This window comes from Callithrix jacchus, chromosome 13, assembly GCF_049354715.1.
Source record: "Callithrix jacchus isolate 240 chromosome 13, calJac240_pri, whole genome shotgun sequence".
Lineage (NCBI taxonomy): Eukaryota > Metazoa > Chordata > Mammalia > Primates > Cebidae > Callithrix > Callithrix jacchus.
Window position 1 is genome coordinate 88,728,224 of NC_133514.1, and position 7,659 is coordinate 88,735,882.

Genomic DNA, 7,659 nt, shown 5'->3' on the forward strand with positions numbered 1-7,659 from the left:
CTTAAGAAAATGACCCCTAGTTCTATCCATATTACCATAAAATATGGTGATTTCATTGTCTCTTTATGAAAGAGAGTGATTTCATTCTCTCTTTATGACTAAGTAGTATGTCATTGCGTATATATAATTACATTTTTAATCCAGTCATTCATTGATGGATACTTTGGTTGATTCAATGTCTTTGTTACTGTGAATGTTGCTACAATAAACATACAGATCAAGGTATGTATTTGATACACTGACTACTTTTCCTTTGGGAAGATAACCCAGTAGTAGGACTGCTCCATGGAAATGTAGTTCTAGTTTTAGTTCTTTGAGGAACCATACTGCTTTCCATAGAAGCTGTACTAATTTACATTCCCACCAAGGGCATGAAAAAGAGCTCTCCTTTCTCCATATCCTTGCCAACAGCTCTTTATTTTTCACCCCTTAATCATAGTCATTGTGACTGAGGTAAGATGATATCTCATTGCGGTTTTGTTATATATATATACTTTAACTTCTGGGATAAATGTACAGAACGTGCAGGTTTGTTCTATAGATATACATGAACCATGGTGGTTTGCTGCACTCATCAACCCATCATCTAGGTTTTAAGCCCTGCATGCATTAGGTGTTTCTCCTAATGCTATCCTTCACCTTGCCCTCCACCCCCTGACATGCCCAAATATGTGATGTTCCCCTCCCTGCGTCCTTGTGTTTTCATTGTTGAACTCACACTTATGAGTGAGAATACATGGTGTGTGGTTTTCTGTCCCTATGCTAGTTTGCTGAGAATGATGGTTTCCAGCTTCATCCATGTCCTTGCAAAAGACATGAACTCATTCTTTTTTATGACTGCAGAGTATTCCATGGTGTATATGTGCCACATTTTCTTTATCCAGTGTATCATTGATGGGCATTTGGATTGGTTCCAAGTCTTTGCTATTATAAATAGTGCTGCAATGAACATAGGTGTGCATATGTCTTTACAGTAGAATGATTTATACTCCTTTCAGTATATACCTAGAAATGGGATTCCTGGGTCAAAGGGTATTTCTGGGTCTAGATCCTTGAGGAATTCCCACACTGTCTTCCACAATGGCTGAACTAATTTTCACTCCCACCAACAGTGTAAAAGCACTTCTATTTCTCCACAATCTCTCCAGCATCTGCTGTTTCCTGATCTGTTTTTGTTTTGTTTGTTTGTTTGTTTGTTTGTTTTTTTAGATAGAATCTTGCTCTGTTGCCCAGGCTGGAGTGCCATGTCCTGATCTTGGCTCACTGCAACCCCCACCTCCCAGGTTCCAGGGATTCCTGTGCCTCAGCCTCCCGACTAGCTGGGAATACAGACACCTGCCACTGTGCCAGGCTAATTTTTGTAGTTTTAAATCTTATTTTAGATGGAGTCTCACTCTTTGTTGCCCAGGCTGGACTGTAATGGTGTGATCTGTGCTCACTGCAACCTCTGCCTCCCAGGTGCAAGTGATTTTCCTACCTCAGCCTCCTGAATAGCTAGGATTACAGGCATGTACCACCATGTCTGGCTAGTCTTGCATTTTTAGTAGAGGTGGTGTTTCACCTTGTTTATCAGACTGGTCTCAAACTCCTGATCTCAGGTGATCTGCCTGTCTCAGTTTCCCAAAGCACTTGAATTACAGATGTGAGCCACCATGCTTGCCCTGTTTCCTGACTATTTAATGATCGCCATTCTAACTGGTGTGAGATGATATCTCATTGTAGTTTTGATTTACATTTCCCTAATTATCAGTGATGAGGAGCTTTTTTATTTTTAATTTGTTTGTAGGCTACAGAAGTCCCTTCTTTTGAGATGTGTCTGTTCTTATCCTTCACCCACTTTTTGATGGGATTTTTTTTTTCGAGATGGAGTTTCACTCTTGTTACCCAGGCTGGAGTGCAATGGCGCGATCATGGCTCACTGCAACTTCCACCTCCTGGGTTCAAGCAATTCTCTTGCCTCAGCCTCCCGAGTAGCTGGGACTACAGGCATGTGCCACCATGCCCAGCTAATTTTTGTATTTTTAGTAGAGACGGGGTTTCACCATGTTGATCAGGATGGTCTCGATCTCTTGACCTCGTGATCCACCCACCTCGGCCTCACAAAGTGCTGGGATTATAGGCATGAACCCAGCTGGGATTTTTTTTTAAGTAGATTTCCTTAAGTTCCTTGTAAATTCTGGATATTAGCCTCTGTCAGATGGGTAGATTGCAAAAATTTTCTCCCATTCTGTAGGTTGTCTGTTCACTCTGATGATACCTTCTTTTGTTCTGCAGAAGCTTTTTAGTTTAAATAGATCCCATTTGTCAATTTTGGCTTTTGTTGCAATTGCTTTTGGTGTTGTAGTCATGAAGTCTTTGCCCATGCCTGTCCTGAACAGTACTGCCTAGGTTTCCTTCTAAGGTTTTTATGGTTTTAAATCTTATGTTTAAGTCTTTAATCCATCTTCAGTAAATTTTTGTATAATGTGAAAGGAAGGGGTCCAGTTTCAGTTTTCTGCATATGACTAGTCAGTGTTCCCAACACCATTTATTATAAATAGAAAATCCTTTCCCCATTACTTGCTTTTGTCAGGTTTGTCAAAGGTCAGATGGTTGTAGATGTGTGGTGTTATTTCTGAGGCCTCTTTTCTGTTCCATGGATCTGTATATCTGTTTTGATACCAGTACCATGCTATTCTTGTTATTGCAGCCTTTTAGCATAGTCTGAAGTCAGGTAGCGTGATGCCTCCAGCTTTGTTCTTTTTGCTTAGGATTGTCTTGGCTATATTGGCTCTTATTTTCATTCCAATACTATGAAGAAAGTCAATGGTAGCTTGATAGGGATAGCATTGAATCTACAAATTACTTTGTTTTCTTTTCCCTCATGTGTCACATCAGAGGGTACCTGATGTTGCTGTGTCTTGTTTGTAGGTGATATTAACTTGATCACAAAGTTCATGCAGTATCTGCCATGTTTTTATATGGGAAAGTTATTAGTGTTATTTTTTTGGTGTTCCTAACTTACTTACTCTTCTCTTCTCTTCTCTTCTCTTCTCTTCTCTTCTCTTCTCTTCTCTTCTCTTCTCTTCTCTTCTCTTCCCTTCTCTTCTCTTCTCTTCTCTTCTCTCTCTCTCTTTCTCCCTCTATTTCTTTTGATGGACTCTGGTTCTGTTGCCAAGACTGAAGTGCAGTAGTGCAATCTCTGCTCACTGCAAGCTCTGCCTCTTAGGTTCAAGAAATTCTTATGTCTCAGCCTCCTAAGTAGCTGGTATTCCAGGCATGCACCACTATGCCCAACTAATTTTTTTTTTTTTTTTTTTTTTGCATTTTTAGTGGAGATAGGATTTCACCACATTGTCCAGGCTGGTCTTGAACTCTTGACCTCAGGTGATCCAACCACCTTGGCCTCCCAAAGTGCTAGGATTACAGGCATGAGCCACCATGCCCAGATGGTGGTATTAACTTTCATAGGTCAGGCATACTTTGGAGACAGCCCATTGAGTTTATGTCAATGTCCTGAGCCTTTTCAGAATTCTGCTTAGAGATTTTAGGCTCCTTGGAAGATTCTTGTCTGCAACAGTGATTCCTGTATTTCTTGCTTCAATGTGATTCTTATTTCTCTCATTCTTTCTACATTTATTAATTGGAAATCTTCCTTAAGGATGACTGGTCCCTTTTTCTACACTTGTTTATTCATTCAGTTGTTTATTTCTGTCTGTATAGACTTGCTGATACTTACTTTATTGTATGGCTTCTAATTTAATACTATCAATACTCACTTTCTAGCTAAGATGCTTTCAGGTCTGGCCATTGGGAGCTCCTTGAGATGGGCTCCTGTGTCCTTCCAGCTTGCTCCATTTTTTAGTGAGCACCTCTTTGCTTCTGTAGACTGTTGTGGAAGTGGTCACCAAAGAAATGAACCCAGCAAGCCAAGCCTGACTCCAGGACATAATTGAAGGAGAGCTCACACAAGGACTAAAGCGTATTTTTCATAATATGGACTTGGACATCTGGTGTGTAGAGGAGCGACGCTGCTAACCATCCTACTATGCACAACCTGCCTTCCTAAAAAATTATCCACCCCAAAATATCAGTAGTGCTGAGGTTGACAGCCTCTGGCTTTTACCCTGCCTATTAGATCTGGAGATCTAAGAGAATTGGGGATGCCTCATGGGGTCTTTTAACCAAATATGAATGAGATCACATCTACGTGTATGGAATGCAGTCAGAGATCCATAGAAATAAAAATGGTCTCAGTTTAGTCAAGAAAAGTAATGAAACTTTCTGAGAAAAGTTATCTCTCTGTTTCTTTCATTTCAGAGGCAGAGTCTTACTGTGTCCCCCAGTCTGGAGTGCAGTGGCAGGATCATGACTCACTGCAACCTGAAGCTCCTGGACTCAAGAGATCCTCATGACTCAGACTCCTGAGTAGTTAGGACTAGAGGTGTGCTCCACCAGCCTAATTTTTTTTAATTTTAATTTATTATTATTATTACTATTATTGAAGAACAAGGAACTTGCTACATTTCCCAGGCTGGTCTCAAACTCCTAACCTCAAACCACCATCCCACCTCAGCCTCCCAAATCATCAGAAGGGTTTTCTAAAAATGCCACTCAGTAGACACATTTATTTCTTCAAAAATACTTTTCTAGGTGATCACAGAGGTGTAGTTTTAGAACTTTATTAACAAAAAGCAGAAAATGTCCCCAGACTCACCAGAAACTAGATAATAACAGGTCTTTTCTAAAATTTTTATCAGAAAGTACAGAAGAAATAAAGGATATTTCAAGTTCCAATAAATCACAAGCTGTTTGTTTTATCGAAGACTCAATTTTATATCCACATATTTGTGATTAATGAAATCTTTTTAGGCAGCTTTTCATTTTTGGTCAATCCTAATGGAACATATGCATTTGGATTTCCTTGGTGTCCAGAGAAGAGTGCATTTTTTTCTATACTTTACAGAACATAGCATTTATAACGTTGAAGGGGTACCTCAATGTCAAAGGTAACTACTATTTCTCTTTCTTGCCATTTTATTGTTTCATAATTCCTCTCTCAGGTTTGAAATCATCTGGAAATGAAAAATTATCACATACATAGCAAGAATTATGATATTGTATAGAGATCAGGAATGATTTATATATAATTCTAACATCATTAAAATATTAGGATGGGGCCAGGCACTGTGGCTCACGCCTGTAATCCTAGCACTTTGGGAGGCCAAGACAGGCAGATCACTTGAGGTCAGTAGTTTGAGACCAGCCTGTCCAGGTTTTTAGTAGAAACCCTGTCTCTACTAAAAACACAAAAATTAACCAGGTGTGGTGGTATTTGCCTGTAATCCCAGCTACAAGAGAGGCTGACACAGGACAATCACTTGAAGGGCGGAGGTCACAGTGAGCCATGATCACTCCATTGCAATCCAGCCTGAGGAGCAAGAGTGAAACTTTGTCTCAAGAAATAAAGAAAAAAAAGGAAAAAATAATTAGGGTAAAAATTTGGAAAAATATAGAAGAAACCAAATGGATATCTAGCTCAATTAAATCGTAGTTATTCAGTGTCTTTTTTTTTTTTTTTGCCAGAAAACATATATTTCATGTCCACAATCAGGACCATGGTCCCAGCTCTCAAGTGTGGGTGTCTCCAAGCAAATTGAAGAACACAAGCATATAAGCGCATTAAATTAACAGCTCTCTCTCTCTCTCTCTCTCTCTCTCTCTCTCAAGTCGGAGTCTCACCCTTTTGCCCAGGATGAAGTGCAGTGGTGTGATCTGAGCTCACCACAACCTTTGCCCGCCAGGGTCAACCGATTCTCCTGCCTCAGCCTCTAGAGTAGGTGGAACTACAGGTGTGCGCCACTATGCCCAACTAACTTTTGTATTTTTAGTAGAGACAAGGTTTCCTATTTTGGCCAGGCTGGTCTTGAACTCCCGACCTCAGGTGATCCGCCTACCTCAACCTCCCAAAGTGCTGGGATTACAGGCATGAGTCACCGTTCCTGGTCTTTTTTTTTTTTTTTTTTTTTTTTTTTTTTTTTTTTTTTTTTAGACAGAGAGTCTCCCTCTCCAAAAAATAATAATAATAATAATGTGTAGCGAGCTAAGCAGTGATGGAGTCACATTAAGCCTGGTCCCGTGGTTGGGGTGTCAGAAAGTAGAATGGAAGCTGCACCCACATCTGCACCAGAGACCGCCCAGGTCCTTTTGTGAACCTACGCACAGCGCCCTCTGGAGGCAGCTGCGGGTTTATTATCACTGCTTCAGTCATGGAATATTGTCCAAGGGGTCAGCAACCCTCACCGACAAGTAAAGCCAGGTCCGGAACAAATCCTTTAAATTACAATGGGGGTGGCAGAGTAATTTCAAAAGATTTTAAACGTAACTACAAGTTGTGAACTATTATCATGACCTACTCATCTCTATGAATCTCAAAAATATTTAGGAGGGACATGGTGGGGGTTATGCCAGTAATCCCAAAACTTTTGGAGGCAGAAGCAGAAAGGTTGCCTGGGGTGTGTGAGCCCTGCCGCCAGGGCCCGGTTGGGGTTGCGCCAGGAGCTGTCCATGGTTCTGAAACGATGCCGGTAGGGGGGCGCGGGCTGTGACTGGGCGAAAGAGCGCTGTCCTTAGTGCTGAAGAGGTTCCTGGGCCCCGGCAGCGGTGCCTAGGAGGCCGGCAGCCCGAAGACCACCAGGTAAAGAATCCTGGCGGAGGCTACGCTTGCAGCAGCTGCTGATGCTCCCACAAGCAGCAATTCTCCGCGCTCAGCTCCGTCGAGCCGCCGCTCCAGCTCGTCGACGCTGTGGCGCTGTGTGTGGACAAGGCTCTGCTGGTTCTTTTTCCTTTTTCTTTTGACAGAGTCCCGTTCTGTTGCCAGGCTGGAGTGCAGTGGCACGACCTCAGCTCACTGTAACCTCCGCATCCCAGGTTCAAGCGATTCTTCTGCCTCAGCCTCCCGAGTAGCTGAGACTACAGGCGCGTGCCACCACTACCAGCTAATATTCGTACCTAGTGCGCGTGCCGCTCCCTACCCCGCCCCCAATCCCGCAGTTGCCAGTAGCTGCCTTGTGCCCATACCTTGCCCCGCCAATTCGTTAAGGTCCCAGGTCCTTAGAGCACGCGCCTCTCCTTACAGTACCCTTTGTGCACGCCGCCCCTTCCATTGCCATCAGGTACCTTGTGCGCCAACCTTGCAGGCCAAACCATTAACGTCTGGCGTCCTTTGTGTGCGTGCCTCTCCTTCTAGCACCTATCAGGCGCCCCTTCTACCCCGTGCCTTCCCCCGCCGCCATTGCTCGCAGGTGCCTCGCGTGCATATTTTGACCCCCCCCCCCACCACCACCGCCACCGACTCCGCATTGTCAGCGGGTGCCTGGTGCGCATACCTTGTAGTGGGAATTCCTTAAGGTCGCCCTTCCAACGCGGATCTGGTTCTTGTGCTCGCTCGTCTTTGCACGCGCCCCACTCGCTCAGGTTTGAATGATGCGTTTCCTGGCAACAGGAGAATGCTCCCTTCGCCAGTTGGCAGCAGACAGGAGGATGCTCAGAGCCCAGCTCTTGAGAGTTCAATGATCCAAAAATACCCCACTGCTCCCAGGAGTGGTTACCTGGGTACTCTGTGCCCTTTATCCCTGTCCCGGTCCCTTCCTGGGGCCGAGGACCTGCCAGTAGGACTCA

The 7,659-nt window shown here is 43.5% G+C and overlaps 1 long non-coding RNA gene across 1 annotated transcript in view; it reads right to left on the reverse strand.

Annotated features, from left to right (window-relative positions):
* The window catches only part of LOC128929474 (uncharacterized), a 69,170-nt gene extending 61,711 nt beyond the window's left edge, over positions 1-7,459 (reverse strand). Inside the window, exon 1 of the long non-coding RNA XR_008476054.2 lies at positions 7,368-7,459. This is a non-coding gene — a long non-coding RNA (uncharacterized LOC128929474). The remainder of the gene's footprint in view (positions 1-7,367) is intronic.
* Positions 7,460-7,659: the final 200 nt, after the last annotated feature.